Source organism: Cololabis saira, chromosome 19 (genome assembly GCF_033807715.1).
Source record: "Cololabis saira isolate AMF1-May2022 chromosome 19, fColSai1.1, whole genome shotgun sequence".
Taxonomy (NCBI): domain Eukaryota; kingdom Metazoa; phylum Chordata; class Actinopteri; order Beloniformes; family Belonidae; genus Cololabis; species Cololabis saira.
Genome location: NC_084605.1, coordinates 14,485,406 through 14,509,138, shown reverse-complemented (window position 1 = coordinate 14,509,138; position 23,733 = coordinate 14,485,406). Strand labels below are relative to the sequence as shown.

Genomic DNA, 23,733 nt, shown 5'->3' with positions numbered 1-23,733 from the left:
CGTCATCCTCCACAACCGTCATGCCACCGCCCCTCGCCAAGCAACCGCCAGGTGGTACGAACCCAGCTTCGGCTAAAGGCGCCGGGGTTCGGCAGAAGGAGCTGGGAGCTCACTTTGATTGACATGCCGTGGGCGCAAGCAAATGAGCTACTGGCAAACAATCACTGCAATAAACAAAGATTACCCTGGAACATTTTCTGAACCACAAATATGTGTTGCATTAAAATCAGAAACTGCTGCATTTCCATGATAGTAGTAATTTGTATAAGCTACTAAAACCATGCTGCTTTAAAAGTAAACGTTCTGGCCCCAGAATCTGAAAAAAAAATATATATTTGCTGGTTTTTTTTGTAAATGAAAAGTATTTAGTTATTAGAGATGGACAGAGCAATAAGCTGAGCTCTGGGAACTTATCAGTTAAGGTTAAATGTTTTACCTTCTCTCATTGGTCGCTTGCAGCAAATGTTCAGGGGTTAACATTAAAATAAATAAACACGTGCTATTTCAGTTCAATCATTGACTACTCTCATGGCAGGAAAAAAGCTAATGACTTCATATCCAGTGAAGCCTCTGTGGGGGTGGGGGGTGTTCCAGTTACTCACTGCTTATGAGGCAGCAGCACAATCTGTCCTGCAACAACAACACAAGTCAAGACAAAACTGTTTATATTCATTATTTTCTGCTGAACTACACAACGCTACTGCAGTTGAAGGGTGTGGATGGTACTTGGAGCTGGAAGCATCCCAACAGACCTGTCGGGGTGGGGGTGGGGAGGTAATGGGAACATAATGAGAGGTCAAGTGCTGGTGAGCGCACTAACGGAGCCTTTTCCAGCAATGAAGACCAAGTGCAACAAGCACAGGTTAAATCTGCCTAATGAATGAAAACCCAATAAATCTCAACAATGCAACAGTTAGAAAAAAAAAAAAACTACAAAAAAAGGTGCATATATTGACTGGAGGAGGACATCTGAGCGGGGTGAAGCACGTGTCGTTGAACACAAACAGCCAAGCACATGGGAGGTGTGTCGACGCGTGCTGGCCGACGTCAGCTAAACCAACCTTGACAGACTTGGATGGTGTTCCGGTGGCGAGGTACCCTGCCAAACAGCACACGGGCAATTTACGTAACAGAGATAACACCTCAGCTGGCAGCACCCGGAGAGATCAAACAAAACAAAAGAACAGCACCAAGAAAAACAAGGAGAAAGAAACAATGCCAACGACGTGGAGCAAACAAGAATAACCAGATTACAGGCGTCTGCGTCGCCTCCACTGCACCGACGCTGATCCGAAACGCCGTCCAGCTTCATTCCACTAACTCTGCACCGGGCTGGATGCAGGGGGAACTGTCCCTGTGTGACTTTAAGTAGTGGAGGCGCGTCGTAACGGGGCCGCCGGCTCACGGGAGCGCCTCTTTAATGAGAAAGCTGCAAAACGCGGCTCAATGAGCTGGAACTTATCCAAGTACAGAACAAAAAGGTAGGCTGGTGCATTCCTGCACCCATCCCCCCTGGTACCTGCAGGAATGCTGATGAGAAAATACCCCAGCGGGCGGTACATGCTTCTGCACGCATTCTTCTGCATGCACGGAGGAGCAACAGAGCTTAATTAATCCACCTGGTGAAATGTCTCGAAACGTTGCGGCACCAGCTGTCAGGGAGCTAATGGTCCAGGCCGGATCACCCCACTGCAGGTAGTTCAGCTCTCCTGCGTCTGGCCGTCACGGCAGTCCTCTAGAGTTCAGAGAAGTAGGAGCACGCAGGGAAGACGGGCATACTTGTGGCCAGACAACAAAAGCGCTGGAATGCCCTTCTCCAAACTGGTGGATGCTGCCCACCACTCTCAGGACATTTCTACCCACCGTCCCCTGGAGTAGATCGAAAATGGGTTTTGTTCTTTGTGCTCTTTGTTTCTGTCTCTACCCTCCAGCAGCAGCGGTCTGGTCTTGATTATTGGAAACGTCTGTATATTTTAGCTTTCTAACAGCATTTACAACAATTTGAACACAATAAACATGCCGAGTGAAGCGATGCTGCTTTTGTTTTGAGTCAGACTTGCACGTGATCACCGAAGGAACCTCTGACAACGATTGCCCGCCATTAACAATTTACTCTTGCACTCCTCAACTGAGATTATCTCCATCAGATCTGTCACACAAGTAATCAGATCAAATCTTTCCAATACGAACAACAGCGCCAGTGGAGATGAATCCTGGGCGCGGGGACCACGTGAACTGTCGTCCTCCTACCCGCACTTCCCCCGCGCGCTCTCCCTGAACCTTCCCAACATCAGGAACCACTTTCTCCTGAGTCCAGATTGAATTTACAGAGCTGTTGTTCCAATGCGTTGCCCAACGGAGCAGGCGGCTCAGCTCCTCTCCTCTGTTTCTGTCCTTAGCTGGAGGTGAAAGACATTAGGAGATCTTTGTCCGCACCGTACATGGCGCCTTATCTGTAATCTCCCCCAGTCGAACTCCAGCAGGGCAGCAATGAGAGAAAAAAAGGAAAAACCCAAAACAGCTGAGGCAGCATTAAAGCAGGAAAATGGGTCAACCTGGTGCGGTTGAGCACTTTGAACCCACTCGACGTTTTGCGTCCCAACGTGGCGGGGGTCAGCCGTGCAACGGTGGCGCTCATTCATGCACCTGCAACCCCGACCGCCACCTTGAGCCTGAGACAGATTAGGCAACGGAGAGGGAGGGAGGTGCACAGAAAGTGGGGCAAAACGTAGGTAAAGAATCTGCTGAAATCCTCTTCTGCACATGAAACGTGGACGTAAAACTGTGAGCGTTTGGTGCAGTCTGGTTTTGTTTTTTTCAACTACTAACGATACATCCACAAGTAAGAATCAGTATGCATTAGTTGAAAATAGCTTTTTTTTTTCTTCTATTGGGGCAGTGAGGTTTCCACCCAGCCCCTTTTCAGTTTCCATGGTAAACACGGAGCATGTAAACATCCTGCTGTCTTCGACGGCAAGCGGAGCCGACTTCAAAGCCCCGAGGTGCCACTAAATGTTTGTTTCATGAGTAAAAGTGTCAAAACTTGTACTGGGCCCGAAGGGGGACTGCGTTAGTGTTGGGAAACAGCAACTATGGGGAAACTTGGAAAGTGTTAGCAGTCTGGTTCGTAAAAAGAACCCCTTCGCTTCAAGCAGTCATATCAGTAAATAGTGAATAGTTTTAGCAAGTAAAGCTTTTTATGTCAGGTTTCAACGTTCCAAAGTTTGGTTTTTATCAGTCTGCAGTTTTCTATCCGAGTGGCGTTTACAGAAAGAAAAGCTGCAACGATGACGGCGGACTGGAAATGCAGTCTTTGATCAACGCAGCAGGCGATTTGAACATCACATCTGCTTTCACATTTCTGTTCCTTTGACTTGCTCTTTGCTAAAGTAATTAAAAATTAATTTAAAAGAGTTTCCTGACAACAAAACCAAGCTTTTGAAACAGCAGTGCAAATAATCCTGGAAATCCAGAGCATTAATGATAATAACAATAATACAATATATATAATTAAATATAGGCTATATATATTTTTTTTTTTAATTATTATTATTTATTATTATTATTATTATTATTATTATTATTATTATTATTTCTGGTTCTTTTTGCCTTTTAAAAATGTTCTGATTTGAAGTTCTGTCCATCCATTATTCTGCTGGTGGTTCAGTCCAAGTTAAACGTCTCATATTATTGATCAAGCTCTTTGTTTGCGACCCTTTGCTGGGTTGGTGGATTGTGCAGCCAGATCTTCTATCTCTCAACCGGCCTCTCCCCGCGTGCCGTCAATTCAACAGTAGCCCAGATCCTGCAGCTCAGAGGCTCCTGAATGACTCAGCACCTAGCGTCAACAGCTGGTGCCATTAACAACTTTATCAATGACATCAACAACCTTGTCACATATGATCAAGAAGGGACCGACTTTATCAACGTACCTTTGCTTGTTCGTTCCACGACAAGCAAAGCACGTTGTTTCGCGCTCTGAGGTTGACGCAGGGCGTTACGAAATCTCAGCTATGCACTCTCCTTTAGAGACGTCGATTTCTCGGTTACAGATTTTGGCGTTTGAATTGACGCTGTATCCTGCAGACCCCGCTAGGGATGGGCGGTATGGACTAAAAAATGTATCACGATAATTTCTGGCATTTATCCCGATAACGATAAAAAATGACGATAAAAAAATATACCAATTCAACTCCACCTTTTTAACTATAAATCTATCTCGCTCTCTGATCCGCCATGTTTGTTACACAAAAACGTCATCAATGGGAATTTTATCCTTTTTTCTTTCTTTCTTTCTTTCTTTCTTTCTTTCTTTCTTTCTTTCTTTCTTTCTTTCTTTCTTTCTTTCTTTCTTTCTTTCTTTCTTTCTTTCTTTCTTTCTTTCTTTCTTTCTTTCTTTCTTTCTTTCTTCCCTTCCTTCCTTCTTTCCTCCTCCTGCTCTCTCCTTCCTTTCTCCCCTTTCTTTCCTTTCCTTCCTTCTTTTGTCCCTTCCTTCTTCCTTCCTTCCTTCCTACCGCCTGCTCTCTCCTTCCTTCCTTCTTCCCTTCCTCTTTTGTCCCTTCCTTCCTTCCTTCCTTCCTTCCTTCCTTCCTTCCTTCCATCCTCCTTCCTTCCTTCCTTCCTTCCTTCCCTTCCTTCCTTCCTTCCTCCTTTCCTTCTTCCTTCCTTGTTTTCTTTCCCCTTCCCTTCCTTCCTACCGCCTGCTCTCTCCTTCCTTCTTCCCTTCCTCTTTTGTCCCTTCCCTTCACTTCCTTCTCTTCCTTCCCTTCCCTTCCTTCCTTCCTTCCTTCCTTCCTTCCTTCCTTCCTTCCTTCCTTCCTTCCTTCCTTCCTTCCTTCCTTCCTTCCTTCCTTCCTTCCTTCCTTCCTTCCTTCCTTCCTTCACGTACGTTGTGCGTGGATTTAACGCAGAACCATAAATCAGCTTTACACAAAAACGTCATCAACGGGAATTTATCGTTTTTACCACGAGATGACAAATTCTTATCGTGAGGAATTTTTTTGACGGTTTAGCGTGAACGGTAAAATATCGCCCATTCCTAGCCCCCGCCCCCTGCTCCCACCAATCGGCAGTGCTAACAGAGACAACTGGAGGCAGTTTCTCTCTGAAGTTACTCAGGGTGTCACACTGGGACCTTTATGGACGTCCCAGCGCATCTAAATACGTCACATCACAACAAGCGGCACCAGCATCAGATCAAGGCATTGAAAGGAGGTTCAAACTCGTCTGAGCCAAATGTGGTTTGCACTCTGCCGCTAGAGCCGGCCCCCTGACCCCCAGCAGAGCCCGAGTCTGATACAGATTTTGATGTGATCACGCGAGGATGAATGACGGCAGTGAAAGCCGTGCAAAAGAGGAACGCTTCATGCTCTGGTAAAAGCAAGCAAAAACCACTTCCTTTCAGTGAATGAGAAAGCCGTCCAAGAAACCACAGTTTCGTTGAATACTACGCACTCTCTGCTACGGTTTGATGCTGCAACCCAACACTCGAGCTGCACGTTGTGCAACCTGGGCAACAACACAGCTTTACTCTGGAGAGGAGAGCACTTGCACTCGGACAATCAGAAATGTGTTGCACGGTGACCCCCGTCTCACACCCCGTTTAAAAAAAACCCACTAACGCAATCTGACACTCGCCAGCGTTTCTGTTGGATCATTGCTCCTGTTCCTGGAAATGTCCCTTACATATGATCATTGTCTTCTATTATTATTCCCTAGTTTCTGCTGAGTACAACTAAATTGTTGTCTGTTTCTGTCTAGACCTGAAGGCGGGTTGTTGAATTATATTATGGAGTACGCAGAAATAAAAGTGCTTATTCAAATGTCACCAACAGAGTGGAGCCAGCATTCATAAGGAGGCCGTCTGAATGCACATCCGTCTGGCTGCAGTGGTTTCAGTTTAAATGTCACCGCGTTATCTGTCATCGTGTTTATCTGCCGTCTGAGAAATGTACTCATGTTGAAACTGCTCTTCAGAACAGAAGCAGCCCCAAAAGCGCACGCCGTGATAAACTAGCCAGGTGGTGCGTCCAACTGCCGGAGAACAAAAGGATTGAGCGTCTGGCCGCCGGCCTCCTGCTTCACGCCCGCCGTGTTTCCAGATGCCCAGCGCTCAGCCATCGGAGCTCGCAGATCATCTCCATGTGCGAGTCGCTGTGTTGTTTTTGATTGTTTGTGACTGCGTGCACGCGGATGTTTGTACACATTTGATTGCATGTATACAGCCGTGAATGGAGCTGTGCTTTTGGGTTCTTGTGAGTGTCCGCTGATGGGCGTGCCAGATGGGCGGGGAGTGGCCTGACTCCCAGAGCCCCCGGCGGCTCGAGGTGTGTCGGTCTAGCGTCCGTGCCAACCATGGATCTATAATAATAACTGGATAGTAGACAGGAAAATGGCGGCCCATTCATTTCAATGTAAATTGCTCACCTAGAGCATACGCCGAAAAATTTCCTGACTTCCAGGTTTACTTCCGCGTTGTGCGGCCCATAGAGCATGCACAGTTGAGTCACCTCCCATGATGCTCTGGGGCAATGACGTGAGTATTAATATAATATGTATTAATGTAATATATTAATTAATGTATATTATTACATGTATAGTATTACATATATTATTGATGTATTTATATAATATAATTACATAATATATATTAATATAATACATCCGTGGAATGCACGGACACAGCTGTGACGTCAGCCGTGACGTCACGCCCAGAAAGAGACTTTTCTTTGACTTTTCTGGCCGTTATAAAACATTTTTGACGGATATAAAGTCCATGACTTAAAAATATAGAATACAAAGATTAGTAATTGACGGTGATTACAGCTGGAGGTGTCCTGTGAACAGTTTTAGAGGCTTCTCTTTTACTATTGCGGTCTATGGGAAAAAAGCTTTCTGGGCCCCATGGGATTTTTTGTTGCAGTACCGCGGCTGGCCACTGGGAAAGATCGGCGTGCCTTCTGAGTGGGAGACCGGGGGCTGGTGCCAACCTCCCCACCAGCCCACATAAGAGTAGAGCTACTTTAATCACAAGCGGGCAGCAGACAGCTATGGCGCTTTTACACTAGTACCTCCTCAGCCCGACTGGACTCGCCTTGCCCTCGTTTCTTTTTAATACCCAGATCAGAAGTAGGAGGGTTGGAGGAAGCTGCTGTGACGTATTTGATTGTGTGATCTAAACGAGGAAGACAGCAACACTAACGATGTAGAACCTGGAGTAGATGATAGATGTGCTGCTGGGTCTGTGGCTTGTGTTCGATACCAAGTTAAAAAATGAGAGTGAGAGAAGCTTAAAGCAGCAACGCTTTTTATTTTTGTTTGTTTGTCTCGGCGCTAGTGAAAAGTCAGCTGGGAGCCGCAAGCAGCTATGAAGTGACAGAGCTCCTGGTAGATCTGGTCGTTCCTTATCGTCTAGATCCCTTTTTAATTCTCTCCTCAGCCACCAGGTTTATGAACATCTGCACCTCACAGTTGGATCACAAAAGAGACTTTTGCTGCCATTGCCTGTTGAATAAAATGAACAAGAAGCCGCCGTCAGAGTGTCTCTTTAGCTAATTTCCGCCTCCTGACTCAGACGTCTGACTCCAACCCCCCGACCAATCGGTGGCCTGTAGTGTGATGACGTCAGATACAGGCGACTCAGCCGCTTAGAACCTTAGCAGAGTAGTTACAGAAAAGTATCTACTCGGTACGTGGAAAAGCGCAAAACCAAGGCGAGGCGAGGCGGGCTGAGTAGGTACTAGGAGAAAAGCGCCACTAGTCAGCACTGACCATCACCATCCAGCCGATGTGGAATCATGGATCTCATACGAGCTGCTAACGCGACCCGCTAGCCCGCACAGCAGCTACAGTAGGTCGGTTTCTGCTCATCCAACTCCCAGGAACAGAGTTGGATGAGCAACACCTTAACAAAGAGCTGAACAGAGCTGTGCTCCAGCAACTGGATCTGGACGAGCTGCTCTCAGCATCACAACGTCCCTGCAGGACGTGCAGCTTGTTACCAATGACTGACAGGCAGTAACATGATTCGTTTATCTCTCTCAATCCAAGCAGAATGAGGTTGGCGTCCGAGTCCTCCCAACCTTTCTACGAGCCTCCCTGCAACAAAAGAGCCAGCCAGTCTCCATGGCGTCCCAGAGAGTGTCCGCAGCCAGGTCTCTGAACCCCCCCCCCTTTAATGGCGCTCCGTGCAGCCAGCGATGATGACAGAAGCCTTGGAAGCAGAAACGATCAGGAGGAAGGAAGGAATTACCAGCGTCCCTCAGTGAGTGACACCGAGGGGATTCCCCGACGACTTCGGCCTCAAACAACGAGTACAAATCTTTATTTCAAGCAGCTGCACGGCTGTAAAAAAATCAACACAATCGGATTATACCAACTTCTTTCTCTCCAAATAAGCAAATTAAAGTCATTCATTTATTCTTTTTTGCTGTACATGAAAAGCCCCCCTCCCTCCTCCTCTCTCTCTCTCTCACACACACACACACACACACAGCCATGCAGCGCTAACGTAAACACATCTCAAGCACCTCTGCTTGCAGTCCAGAGAAGCACATTCACACCGACTTGTCAAAAGGCCAGAATGCAACTTGGCTCGCTGCAAAGCTGGCTGATTATAGAAACGAGCGTCACTCACTGCCGTCGCTCCGCCATGGCGTGGGACTAACGGGGCTAACTGGGCAGCTAATCTCTGGGGACACAATCACCCTCACGTCAGCTCCAGCAGCCGCGATCTCCGTCCTCGGTTCACATCATAATCAGTCCTTCAGCTGATGGTTCTGGATCTGGACTTTCAGCATCCAAAAGTCAACAAGCTGCAGATCTTATTCTAATAGACTATATATGTATTCAATCTGCTGTTGCTCTTGCGATTGCAGACACAGATTGTGAACATTAATCAGGCTGCAGCTCAGAGGAGGGGTGTTTCCCAGTTTCGCAGCAGAGAAAGAGACGGAGAGTCAACAACCTGCCGCCCAGCTCCATCGTTAACACTCCGCTTCTACAGAAAACAACTCTCTGATGAACCCACAAGCGTTTGTCGTCATCTGATTACTATCATTACGAAGCCCACGTCACTGATCAACCCTGACGTTCCAGTCCATTTCCTGTGGACTTACAAAATGGTTAAAAATGGGATGCTGGAATACAACCAGAGGTGGGTAGTAACGAGTTACATTTACTCCGTTACATTTACTTGAGTAAGTTTTGGGAAATTCTGTACTTTTAGGAGTAGTTTTGAATCACTATACTTTTTACTTTTACTTGAGTAGATTTTTGAAGAAGAAACTGTTACTCTTACTCCGCTACATTAGGCTACATTGAGCTTGTTACTTTTCTTTTATCACTTTTATCCGTGTACGCGTCAATCTCATGACATCACTGAGTGATTCTTTGGGAAAAATGTTTGTTTTTGCATGTTTTGTCACATTTACACAGACTCAAACACACACAGAGTTTCTATGAGTTCATGTTTTGTTCTAGTTCTGCCTGGTTAAAAAAGAAAAGTACAAAGGCTTGAAATTTTGTGCTACTTGTGCTTAATTTATTTTTTTATTCTGTTATTTTATTTATTAAAGTACTTGAATTTACTTTAAGATTATTTTAATTTAAGCTATTTTTTATTAATTGTAATTCATTTTATTATTTTATTGATTTAATTTGCCCTGAAGATGATTATTTTGTACTTTTGTCTGTTTGAATGGTTGTGTTAAAAAAATAAATCAGACGTTACTCAACAGTTACTCAGTACTTGAGTACTTTTTTACTTTTACTCAAGTAATTATTTGGATGACTACTTTTTACTTCTACTTGAGTCATATTATTCTGAAGTAACAGTACTTTTACTTGAGTACAATTTTTGGCTACTCTACCCACCTCTGAATACAACCCAACTATAAACTTAAAGATACACGCCATAGATATAATTATAAAACCGAAACATGACTTGATGGAGCAGAAATCATTCACACACTCAGGTTAGAACTCCAAAATGCTTCTCTTTTGTCCCCCAAGAAAGGTGATCTGAGTAGTTTTAGAGCTGATTGATGAACTACAAGAGCTGCCCGAGTCTCAGCATCGCCACAGCTTCTTTCTCCCTGCAGAAAGTAAGTCAAGTCTTTCCAGGAACACTTAGAGCACTGAGTGCTTTCTCATTTCTCCTCGTAAAAGTGCTGAGATATGGATATGTCTAATGAGAAGGGCTAAGAATAAAAACATCATTCAAATGCACTACAAGAGGTCATGAAAGAAGAAGGATCTAAATACCAGAGGGGAAGCGTTGTGAGCACCTTATAGCACGTTATCCTACGCTGGTGATCCATTCTCAGGTTTACCGAGCTTAAAGTGGTGGGAGCGGTGAGCTGCACCGTACGTAAACACACCTCTGATGCCTGCCTCTGTGGACATGAGCCCCTGTGATACAGCCAGCAACAATAACACAGCCAGCACTCTGCCGTTGTTACTCCGCCAGGCTATCGCACTCACTCAACTCACACAACCCATTAATGCACGCTCACTCGTGTGCACGTGCAGAAACTCCGACAGCAAATCCCTCAACAGCAACTTTGCCAGCCTCCGCCGTCCCGCTCAGCTCTGCAAACGCTTCTCACCTTGCCGGGCAGATGTCTTCACGTCAGACTCCTTCCTTTATACTTGGTCCCAGCTTTCATTCCAGCACAGATCTCTGGGAACTCTGCAATCAGAAACACAGTCCGTCAATCCCTCAGATCTCTGCCGCCCACAGACAGACAGACATCCACGGCGCGAGCAGGCGCACGGGCTGCTCCTGCCAAATCCTGCAGAGAGCTGCAGCCCCTGCACATGGAAATCCACATGGCCACTGCGACATGCTCGCACCGCCGAACGCACCGCCGAGCCAGGGATGACATGGGAGGAGTCTACGAGCTCAGGGGAGGAAAATCCCAGAAGGAGGTGCGAGCTTTTTTGCTCTATGAAAACCGATGATAGATTTTCCTGTAACCAGCTTACCACTAAAAGGATTAGTATTCTAATCCTCTGACCACATGAAGTGGCTGGCCGGAGGAATCAAAGGGAGCTAACAGCCACTTCCAAACTGTCGTGAGTGCATGGACACGGTGTCTGCTCAACAATACTCTCTTCAGCAGCCTGTGCTGCCACCACCCCTCAATCATCTCTAGCTCTGTTACTCCTCGTGCAACATGCCCGGTTTCCATAAAAGGGCTGCTCCCAGTTAGGAATGGGAGATATTTTACCGTTCACGATATACCGTCAAAAAAACGGTAAGAATTTGTCATCTCGCGGTAAAAACGATAAATTCCTGTTGATGACGTTTTTGTGTAAAGCTGATTTATGGTTCTGTGTTACGTACATGAAGGAAGGAAGGAAGGAAGGAAGGAAGGAAGGAAGGAAGGAAGGAAGGAAGGAAGGAAGGAAGGAAGGAAGGAAGGAAGGAAGGAAGGAAGGAAGGAAGGAAGGAAGGAAGGAAGGAAGGAAGGAAGGAAGGAGCCAGAAAGAAAGAAATGAGCCAGAAAGAAAGAAAGAAAGAAAGAAAGAAAGAAAGAAAGAAAGAAAGAAAGAAAGAAAGAAAGAAAGAAAGAAATGAGCCAGAAAGAAAGAAAGAAATGAGCTAGAAAGAAAGAAAGAAAGAAAGAAAGAAAGAAAGAAAGAAAGAAAGAAAGAAAGAAAGAAAGAAAGAAAGAAAGAAAGAAATGAGCTAGAAAGAAAGAAAGAAAGAAAGAAAGAAAGAAAGAAAGAAAGAAAGAAAGAAAGAAAGGAGCCAGAAAGAAAGAAAGAAAGAAAGAAATGAGCCAGAAAGAAAGAAAGAAAGGAGCCAGAAAGAAAGAAAGAAAGAAAGAAATGAGCTAGAAAGAAAGAAAGAAAGAAATGAGCTAGAAAGAAAGAAAGAAAGAAATGAGCTAGAAAGAAAGAAAGAAAGAAAGAAAGAAAGAAAGAAAGAAAGAAAGAAAGAAAGAAAGAAAGAAAGAAAGAAAGAAAGAAAGAAAGAAAGAAAGAAAGAAAGAAAGAAAGAAAGAAAGAAAGAAAGAAAGAAAGAAAGAAAGAAAGAAAGAAAGAAAGAAAGAAAGAAAGGGATAAATGCCAGAAATTATCGTGATACATTTTTTAGTCCATACCGCCCATCCCTACTCCCAGTCTCTTCTCTGGCGTTTCGGAGGTGGGCCTATGCTACTCATGGACATTTTTACTTTCATTTTCTTGCTAAAATAACTGATTCTGTCGTCATAAACTCAAACACATGATGCGGTTTTGTTGCACGCCACGTGCATGGCTGCAGCGCTGCCCGTCAGGGGGGCTGGTTCCAACCCGGATGGTCCCGCTACCCTTCGACCAGCCGGAGGACGTGTCTAAGAGGATAGTTCCCCTCTCTGCCCAAGTCCAACCCTGACAAAGTGGCATGAAGGTTACCCGGCTCCTACTCCACACTGTGAGTCCCGTCATGTTGGATGACGGCGGTTTTTCAGAAATGTTCCTGACAGCATTCCCAGAAGCACATTTATTTTTAATGCAAAGCCTGGAACATCACATCCATTACACATCAACCAAAAAGCTTTGCAGAGGAGCCTCACTGTCACATCACTGTCGTCTTCCCGGTGAAGATCATCTGGTTCAAGATCTTCCAGCACTTTTTTCTCAATCTTCCTTCCTCTCACATTTTAGCGAGAGATGCCACATTTCTGGCAGAAGATTAAAAGAATATCACGTTTGACGTGACAAATACGGCTGTAAATCAGTGAGCATCCTCCAACCGGAACAGCTTTGTTCTTCATATATGACCATTTAAGTAAGTCTGTCCCTTTGATGTGGATCTGGCAGAGGCGTGCTAACTCAAACATCTGTGTCTGGTGCACACCACCAACACTCACGGGACGCATCCTTTCACAAGCGAACGTGTAAGTAGTCAGGATGAACCACTTCTGTGTTACTTTGGTTTTGATGTTATTGAACGTGAATTTGTGGGCGAGAGATTGATGAAAGATCTGACTGCCAGATAACGAGCCGTGGTTCAGTCGTTCCATCGTCTCGACTCATCCACATCCGCCGATAGTTTATGTCTACGGTAGGGCTGTTCGATTTTGCCCAAAAATAAAATCTCGATTTTTTTCTCTCAAAATCCGATTACGATTATTTTGTGAATTGACAAAAGGCAAAGAAATGATTTCAAATATGCTGTTTTTTTATTGAACATTTGCCCCATTGGGCTTTAAGTGCAAACTTTGCTCTTATTAAACCAGAAATGAATGAATAAAGTGCAAAACTCTGTAAAATAAGTTGGAAAAAAAGTTTTAAAAAATATAATAAAATATAAAGTTTTATCTCTGAAAAAAAAAAATCAGCAAATCAGCACTTGCAAACATACAGTAAGTTATATTTCCAATTAAATAAAACAAGACATTTTCTAATTAAACTAAACTGGGTCTTTGCATGCTAAATAATAATGCAACCCATGAAGGAGGTAGAGGTGTGTAATGTCAGTCATTACATTTGCTATTCACATTTGCAAGTTTTTTGCAAGGAACACGAGCCGGTCTACCGCATCTGGCTTGAGGGATGCCCGGTGGCATGTTACAACGCCCCCTCCTACACTAAAGAGCCTCTCCGATGGGGCACTTGTCGCAGGTATTGAGAGGTATTTCCATCAATCATTAATATGTGTGCAGAGAAGGTAAAAAAATAAATAAAATTAAAAAAAAAAAAGTGAAAAATCGATTTTACGATTTTCACGTTTTAACATCATTCTAATTACATAATCGCGATTACGATTTAAAATCGATTAATCGAACAGCCCTAGTCTACGGCCTCCATGTCCGAACAGGCGACGCGGTTCAATCATTCAGGACCCCACCATCCTCGCCACCCTCCATCAACGCGGCTGAACGTCTGCCACGGAGCTTTCCTTCAGCCGTGAACGGGGGCAGAATGACCGATGTGATGTGTGCCTTCTCCGTGACGGTCTCACATGAGAGCAGCTGCACCGCAACTTAAAGCTTTAATCTGTGATAAACGTATCTGTGATACTCCATGTTTCGGGTGGCCTCTTTACCAGATGGCCTTCAGCCTTTACTCCTGATTAGTTTTGTTTCTGTCAGCCTGTTTCAATTTTAGTTATAGTCTAGTCTTTGGGTCAAGCTATAATTTTAGTTTTTATTAGTTTTAGTCACGTTCATTCTCCTTTTAGTCGTGTCAAGATTCAGTCGACTAAAAGTCTGAGCATTTTAGTCTTATTTTAGTCAAAGATTGTATTTAGCCAAACCCATTTTACAATTCAAACAAGGTTATCTTATCTATATTATATTATTGTTACCTTATAGACTCAAGAATACATTCATTCCAGATACAGAAGACTCTTATTTGAGTTTACAATAGGAATGGGCGATATTTTACCGTTCACGATATACCGTCAAAAAAATTCCCCACGATAAGAATTTGTCATCTCGCGGTAAAAATGATAAATTCCCGTTGACCCGTTGATGACGTTTTTGTGTAAAGCTGATTTATGGAAGGAAGGAAGGAAGGAAGGAAGGAAGGAAGAAAGAAAGAAAGAAAGAAAGAAAGAAAGAAAGAAAGAAAGAAAGAAAGAAAGAAAGAAAGAAAGAAAGAAAGAAAGAAAGAAAGAAAGAAAGAAAGAAAGAAAGAAAGAAAGAAAGAAAGAAAGAAAGAAAGAAAGAAAGAAAGAAAGAAAGAAAGAAAGAAAGATAAATTCCCGTTGATGATGTTTTTGTGTAACAAACATGGTGGATCTGAGAGCGAGATAGATTTATAGTTAAAGAGATGGAGTTGAATTGGTATTTTTTTTATCGTCATTTTTATTGTTATCGGGATAAGTGCCAGAAATGATCGTGATATATTTTTTAGTCCATACCGCCCATCACTAGTTTACAACATATTTATTTTTCCGCATTTTTTCTCCCCATCTTTTTCTTTTTGGACAACACATTGGGTTTTCTTTTCCACGTCTATGTAGGAAAGTGTATCCAAAGATGGTTCTTCTTCTTCTCCCAGCCCCAGAGAAGATCCCTGCGTTTCTCTACTTAACTTTGTTTTTAATTGACGTGAACCTAGAGCTCTGCGTTAACAGCATCAGCCTCTAACCTGCAGCTGCATCTTCTGGATCTGATTCCCCGTGGGCCATGACTGGGATTGAGGACGTGACGTCACCAGCAGCAGAACTAAACCAGAGGAAACTACTGAAAACATGGACATTAAGGATCTTTGTTGAAACATTTCCTCTAGTTTTGGTCAACTAAGATGAAGACACATTTTAGCAGAGTTTTTATTTTGTAATCTACATTTAGTCTCGTTTTCATTCCTCTACGATATTGCATTATATATTTAATTATCGTCACATGACCATTATCTCAGGTGTTTTCCTCAGGTGATAAAGGTGCGTTGACGACACTATTTAGTCATAATTTTCTTTGACGAAAGAAACTTTACTCCTGAGGCACCTAAAACTGGTTCTTTCTTCCGATTAGAAGACAATGAGAAAACGGGATCGGTGGCTTTCGGTACTGGATTTAGTCTCGCTACCGTCACAAAACAACAGCAGTTGGCAGCACAGCTGCGGTTTTTAACTTGTCAGAACAGGATTTGCAGACCCGTCACAGATGTTAGGCGTCTGACCGGCAAGCTCATCAGGTGATGTGGAAAGTTGTGATCTGAAGCCGTCTTCACGTGCACCCCGACCCTGGAGCATACCAGTTCTGCTGCTTCTGCTTAGCGGTTGTTGAATATCAGGTAGAAGCTCGTCGTAGTTCCCAGTAGGGCTGGGGATCGATTCAAATGTCAAGAATTGTTTTGATTCCGATTCAGAATCGATCATCACGATTTGATTCGATTCCGATATCGATTTGGGTCAGTGTTATTAAAACAGTTTTGTGAGCTGTTGCATGAATTATATGACTGTGTAGTTATGCAACATATTAATACTAGTATTATATTGAGATTCAACAGCAAGTATTGCAGCTAATGATGCTGTAAGGACCAATCAGCTCCCAGAATGCTGATATAACTGCTTTCAGAAACATCGTGTGGCAGAATTATCAGACAGATCCAGGGCAGCAAACAGACTCGTATGAAATTTTTGAGAATTTGGTTTTTAGCATTTTTTGCAAATGTAACCCCAAGACAGTATATAAAGCAAAGAAATATAGACAATCTATGCAATTATAACTGAAAACTTTAATGTTTTGATACCTTTAAACATATTTAAAGGCAAAAACATGGCACCAGTTATTCTCATGTCCAACAAAACATTCCTTTTTTGGGCATAAACAAAAAAATACCAAAAGTTGTAATGTAATGATGAAAAAAAAAAAATACATAAAAAAAAAAAATAAAAAAAAATTGATCTTTAGACATACGAATCGATTTTTAGGAATTAATATGAGAATCGATTTTTTCAACACAGGCCTAGTTCCCAGAGGAAGTAATGTCCTCTCAAAGACCGACCATCTCCCGAGGTCTTGATGAAATACTTGGGACATGTTTGGTCACCACACCACGGATGGACAGAAGAGCGGCTCAGTTTGAGAGCGTCTCAACAGCTCTGACCGCTGAGGTCGACTTTAGGAACGGGAGTCTTTTGACACCGTGTCGCAGAAACGCTGCGACTCCTTTCTGAGTGGGAGAAAGTTGAAGGTGGATAACTGTGGTCAGAGCTTGTGATGTCACAGTCCACTCCCAATCACAATGGCTCCCTTAGGGCTGTGATTATGTCCAAACTTCTGTTTTGGTTCATAGTCCCTCCCGACACCCAAATAAAGCTCACAAGAGCTGAAGAACACATATTTTTCATAAAATCTCCCATTTAAGGGCGGTAAATCAATGAATGAGAAGCAATCAGCGATGAAGCGACCACAGGAGGGTAGGATGGCCACAGAGATCATCCTAGCACCTTTTTGTAGGAGACGTAGGAGGACGACTCTTGTAAATAATCCCTCAGGTTGGTCGTTAGCAGACGAGTCGGATACTCCCGGAGACGCCAGCACAGTGACTGATGTCCAGCCTGTATGTTGCAGCACGTTCCTGAAGCAGCGGCGGCATTAAAAGCCTTTAATTATTGACAAAAAGCACTAGACGGGGTCAAAGGTTTCAACACCTCCTCAGTCATTTCCCATTGTGAAATCTGCGGAAGCGGAAAAGGCCGAAGGCTGGGTGTACAGACGCCCGATCGTTATATAGGAGTGGGCGGGGCGGGGGGGCACATGCAACCGCTTCTGTGCACATATCTGCAGGTGCAGCAGCTCCGCTCAGCCGTTACCATCGATGGCAAGACACCGGGGACACGCATCCCATTATCCGGCTAATCCCTCTGCTAAGCCAGCTCTTAGTGGCGCGGGAAAGAATAAATATGCATCCGTCCAGGTGGGGGAGGGGTGAAACCTGTTCGACACGAAAACCCGAAGGCTACTTGTTCATACTTGCAATCAGGAAAAGATATGAGCAGGTCAGACTCAAGGCCTGATGTGGAGATGCAGATGACTGAGTACCTCGGACCACTGAAGTGCAGACGGATGTCTGAGCGTCCGTCTGAGCGTCCGTCTGAGCGTCCGTCTGAGCGTCCCTCAGATGCTGCAGATGTCGCGGTTAAATAGTCTGCTCGGATTGGCTGAAGGCTTCAGACGTGACTGACATGCTGCACGTGGTGGTCGTAAGCCGTTAGGTCAAAATATGCATACGGCTGAAATATAAACGGCCAAAAAAAGGTTTTATTGTTGCTGTATTTTTAGATAAAAAGAGGAAATGCTGTTCAAGGCCACGCTTTTGATTAGACCTGGGGACGGATTCAAAGAATCAAGAATCGATTCGATTCCGATTCTTAAGATTCAGAATTGATTATCAAGATTTGATTCGATCCAATTCGATTACGATATTGATTTGGTTTAGTGTTATTAAAACAGTTTTTTTGAGCCGTTGCATGAATTATATGACTGTGTAGTAGTGATGCACCGAATGTTCGGTAACCGAAATTGTTCGGCCGAAAATAGTAAAAAAACACTTTCGGTGTTCGGTGGAATAAGTGGGTAAAAAACTGAACAATTAATAGCGGTGTGTGATGACGCAATCGAACAGCGAACAGCGTGGAGTGAGGGGCGTGTGGTGTTAAATGCAGCAAACATATCAGCATGTCAGATCATTACTTGGATGTGGGGGAAAAGCAGAGAACACAAGAAATGATCCAGGCTGAGTTGGATTTGGGAAAGCAGCTTGGTGATGGAGACGGTCACGGGACGCACAGCACAGGAGATGGGGGAGACAGCGAAGAGAAAAGGGCCCGTACTACAGATGTGGTGCGCGAACCCTCACTGTCTGATATGACGAGATCACTCCAAGAAAATAACCCAGATTTTTACAATTATTATACAAGGCTTCAAATTGCGGAGATCAGGCCCGAAAAAGGATTATGAGAAAAAATACAAGTACAGTAAGACAAATTGTGACTGGCGGATATTTCACTGCACATTTATTTGATTTATGCAATGGTGAAAAAATTGGCAAAATAAATGAAAGACTGCGAAGAACCATTGTTCGGTATTATTCAGTATTCGGCCAAGTGTTTATTATTATTTTCGGTTTTGGCCACAAATTTTCATTTCGGTGCATCACTACTGTGTAGTTATGCAACATATTAATACTGGTATTATATTGAGATTCAACAGCAAGTATTGGCAGCTAATGACGACTGTAAGGACCAATCACCTCCCAGAATGCTGATATAACTGCTTTCAGAAACATCGTGTGTGGCAGAATTACCAAACAGATCCAGGGCAGCAAACAGAGACGCATGAAATCGGTTTTATTTTTACCACATTCGGTCTATTTCAGTTTTTAATTTTTGAGAATTAGCTTTTTAGCATTTTATGCAAATTTAACCCCAAGACAGTATATAAAGTAATGAAATAAAGAAAATTTATGCAATTATAACTGAAAACTTTAATGTTTTCATACCTTTAAACATATTTAAAGGCAAAAACATGGCACTAGTTATTCTTTTGTCCAACAAAACATTCCTTTTTTGGGCAAAAAATACCAAAAGTTGTAATGTAATGATGAAAAAAAAATGAAAAAAAATCGATCTTTAGACATACGAATCGATTTTTAGGAATTAATATGAGAATCGATTTAGAATCGAAAATCAATTTTTTTCAACACAGGCCTACTTTTGATCCAGTGGGACGACCTCCATGTCACCTTCTGGAAAAGTGCTTAGATGGTATTCTCAATAACAAATAAAGAAAAGTAAAGAGCGAGTCCTGCTCTAAATGTGTCCCTTCAGCCGGGGTCCTGAGAGAGCGGCTACTGTTGTGAGCTCAGTCACTCCAGTAAACTACGTCTGACCCGGCATCAGCCCCTCTACACTCCTCCTCTCACGTCACCCGCAGCGCTCGTTAAATCGGTGAAAGTTAGCTGCAGCTGGCCGGAGGGGAGCTCCGCTCCGACAGCTCATCCCGGGGAATCTTCCCTCCAGCGTTTATTGGAGCAATAAACGCTGGAGTGATTTGAGTCATCTGATCGGCGACATCATAAAAGCGGGGCCTGTGTTTAATCGGCGTACTTTCTCATAACTTTCCGTTGTCGTTTGCAGCAACAGGCTTATCTTAATTTCAAGGAAGAGTCCTTGAGAGTGAAAGAAAAACATTACTACGTTATGTTCAGAAGAAGGAATTTCCCCCTCGGTCGGAGAAACTCCCCTCCCGCCCACACTCAGACCACGTGACTGAAACGAGCAGCACAGCCGGCGTCAGGAGCCCGGCGGCTGCTCAGAAGAGCATTTCCCATGATGCCTCCTCACCTCTCCCTGAACTCTGCGGCACCCAGCTCCCATTCAGGGCTCAGAAAACCATGGTGTCTACCAGGGCTGCAGCTATCCAATATTTTGGAGATCGATTATTCTATCAAATATTCCATATCAAGTAATCGGATAAAACTTACTTTTGCTTAATTAAAGCCCAATTAATTAAGTAATTTGCTTAAATAAAGCCCAATTATAAATATACAATAGAAAACAAGACCAATCACTTCATAAAAACAATCAATTTGTTTATTTTATGAGAATAATTGACATTTATTTACATATTATGCAAACTAGTACACTGTTTGTTAAATTTTCCAATAAAAATAAATAAATAATAATAATACTTATTCTTATTAGTATTCTTATTATTCTATTATTATTATTATTATTATTATTATTATTATTATTATTATTATTATTATTATTATTAAATAAATAAAACATTATTTTAAACTTAAAATAGCCTGAAACATTAAAAAATATATATTTTTTCTAAGTATCAAAAATACAAAATATTCTTAAACACTGCTTTTAAATTGTGTGACTTCACATTCAGAACCTACACGTTTCTACAGAAAAGCTTGGCTGTGGACTGGGACTCGGAACCAGAGTCTTACACCATGTGGACCGGGACCTTCATTTTTAATTTGAAATAATCCCACACCTTCGACATCTTCTGTCTCTTCTTCTTATTACTTTCGCTTTGCCGCGTTTTCTCATTGGTGCTGTCACTGTTGTCGGCCCGGCCCGCGTCTATGCAGCCAAACGGCGCAACGCCGTCTTCTCCGCTTTATAACGGACAGATGCGTGTTAGCACGTTGTGTCACATTAAAAAGTAAAGTTTCAATTTATTTTTTATTTAAACGAGGTTTCGAGGGATAAGAAATTCCTCAATCATTTTTTGTAATCGAGTTACTCGAGGTACTTGAGGAATCATTGCAGCCCTAGTGTCTACACTTGTCAATCACCTGCATGGCCATGGCCACGCCCTCCAGGGCCCTGCTCATCTTAGCTTTACCAAATGGGCGTGGTTTTGTACTCTTTTTTTCTCATTTCCCAAGCATTTTCCTCACTCCATCTCTCTTTTTTTTTTTTTTTTTTTTTTACCTTCACCCTCCCGGCCTCTTTCATCACCAGATAAATTGCTATATTGTGTTATGAATGACAACTGATGGCTATGAGATAAGTGGAAGGGATTAAACGCGGGCCTGGTACCATATGGATGTTGTAGCAATAAGATCACTTTAATATCTGCATTTTTATTTGATCCATTTTTAATTCCATTTTTAATAATGCTATTGGTACTTCTGCCTTGGTACGCACATCTTTGAGCCATCTGAAGACGATCAGGAGAAACTTGATGTCTCTGTTTATTTCATCCAGGAAGCAAAGTAAACAGACTGATGGATGGTTGTGTTGTGCGGCGCAGGGCCAGAGGTTTTCCAGAGACATTATTTGCTCATTGCTGAATTAATTGTGCGTCAGTGTCAGTCACTCCCGCGGCGAGGACTTTCTATCAGAGGTGGGCTGAGTGCCCTTCATGCCAGAGGAAATCCTCAAAGAGGAAATGTTGCCGCCTCACTCAAACTTCACCAGACCGCTCTCTGAATCACATCCATATGTTTGCATATTATGCAAATCCCCCCCGGTTGCTTAAGTGTGAAGGTGTGTGTGTGTGTGTGTGTGTGTGTGTGTGTGTGTGTGTGTGTGTGTGTGTGCAGGAGGGCTCCTTTTCAAATCAGCTAACGATCTATTGCAGCACATCAGCTTCACTCGTGTCATTTACAGGAATCCACATTTGGAAACTGCCCAGGCGACGCTCCCATTAAAGCACAGAATTAACTTAATTTCCCTTATTTTGTTTTCGTATGTGATGACTGCGACTTGCACTCGAGAAAACTCCCATGTCAGCTTTAATCCAATTCCTTGCTCTGTGTGCAAAATAGCTCATTTCCACATGGGATTAATGCGGCGCTCTTTCCCGTTTGAGAGTGTCGTTGTGTTGTGTCGTGGTGGGAAAGCTAAGCTGTTCCGAGTGGACCCGGAGCTCTGCTACGGAGCCAATGTGCAGATTGATCAGCTGGGCTGAGTCCAAATGAAAGCTTGTGCTCTGCAGACACGCCAAGCATAATAACCCTCTACGCTCGGCACTTTTTCCTTCGGCGGTGGTGGGGGGGAAAAGAAAGCAGAAACGAGAGAGACAAAGCAAGGAAAAGGAAGGAAAAGGAGCTGCAACTGGAAAATGCCTCGACACCCACCGCAGAAATAGGAATGCCTGGCTCTCAGATGTCTGACCCATTTTCTGCTCTCACTCTCCTCCTCTCCTCTTTTCTCTTTTTTCTAAATTCCCTCCTTCTTCAAACCTACAGTGAAGACGTCCTCTGACTCATATTCGCAGAAGTCGCAGTGAGCTGTGTGTTTCTGACAAGAAGTGCAGAGCGGAGACGCGTAAATACCCACGTGTGAGTGCACAGTCCTCGGAGAGCAGCGAGCCAAAATGCTAATAGCTGGAGTTGGAAAACACGCCACGCCGCGCTTCAACAAGCATCTGTTTTTAATTACCTGTGTGAGCTTGCGAGGGAGTGTGTCTGTGAGCAAAGCCCACGCACGGCAGGCACATGTATGCATAACGAGGCTCCTCTGCTCAACCGCAGGCTTCTCAATACACAACAAGTGATTGATCTGTTGGAGAACGGAGGCAGAGGGTTTTCATCCTCATCCGTCCTAAATGCCGAAGGCCCGGTTGGAGCTTTCCTCCACAATGCATCACCTCCCCAGCACTGACCGTTCAGACTTCTTTTAAAAGGGGAGATCAACAAATGCATCAGGCTAAATCTAGTGCGGCAGCATGGTGGCTTGGTGGTTAGCAGCACTGTTGCCTCACAGGAAGAAAGTTCCCGGTTCGACTCCCCGGCCCAGCGGGGGTCTTTCTGTGTGGAGTTTGCATGTTCTCCCCGTGCTTGCATGGGTTTCTCCGGCTTCCTCCCACAGTCCAAAAACATGTATAGTAGGTTAATTGGTGATTCTAAATTGCCCGTAGGTGTGAGTGGCCACGGTTACATGAGGTTTTTTAATTCGGAATTAATTATTCCGGATAAAATAATTCAGAATTAAACTTTTTTCCTTCGGGTTTACATGGAAATAGTAATTCCGAATTGAGGTTTACATAGAAAACACGTTTGATCAGCTTTATCCAAGTCCGCTTTTGGGTGTTGGGAAGGGTTCTGATTGGATAGGGGGGCGGACCGGAAGTTACGTCTAGCGGAAATTACGTCTACCGGAAGAAAAACAAACTTAGCCGCTACAACTTTGAAAAGCTCACAATTTTTATGTTTCCTGCCATCTGTTCTTTTAATTATTTCCAGGTCCTCCAAGCTATTTATTAAATAAATCGTCTCTACTCTTGACCACCGTTTACTGCGTGCTGCCATCTTGAAACTTTGTTTCGAAAACAAGCCCAGCGCGGAATATAAGCGCCATCGTGACAGACGGGCGAGGGAACGAGCAGCGCAGAAAGACCGGAATTAATTTAAAGCGGAATGAGTGAATACATGATCGCGGAATTTTTCTATTCTGATTTAAAATCGGAATAAACCAGCCACTTACTTCGGAATTAAGTTTAATTCGGAATGGCCATTTTCATTCGGAATTAGGTGTTTACATGGTAATTTTTACTCATTTTAAATCGGATTTAATAGGGCTGTGCGATTAATCGATTTTAAATCTAAATCGGATTTATTAATCAAAATCGATGTTAAAAAAGGAAAATCGGAAAATAGATTTTCCTTTTTTGCAGCTGGCTGCATTACAGACAGAGCTCGTCTAGTCATCTTAGTTTGGTTAAGAAAATTGTAAATGTTGTCACTTTACTAAACTCAAGGAGGATTTACAGTATCTTTCAATTGCACTTCATTCCCAATAGGGAAATTTGTTTGCTATTT

At 43.4% G+C, this 23,733-nt stretch overlaps 1 protein-coding gene across 3 annotated transcripts in view; it reads right to left on the bottom strand.

Moving 5' to 3' along the window:
* LOC133419296 (thyroid hormone receptor alpha) overlaps window positions 1-23,733 on the bottom strand; it is a 252,702-nt gene that overhangs the window by 205,537 nt on the left and 23,432 nt on the right. The window contains exons 1-2 of one of the 3 annotated variants that reach the window (XM_061708382.1): window positions 10,987-11,029; window positions 10,608-10,690 (exon numbers count right to left, since the gene is read on the bottom strand). The exons of 1 other annotated variant lie outside the window; for it this stretch is intronic. The gene's annotated coding sequence lies outside the window, so the exon portion shown is untranslated. Of the gene's footprint in view, window positions 1-10,607; window positions 10,691-10,986; window positions 11,030-23,733 lie in introns of those variants that run through there. One more of the 3 variants, XM_061708380.1, reaches the window with a different exon arrangement.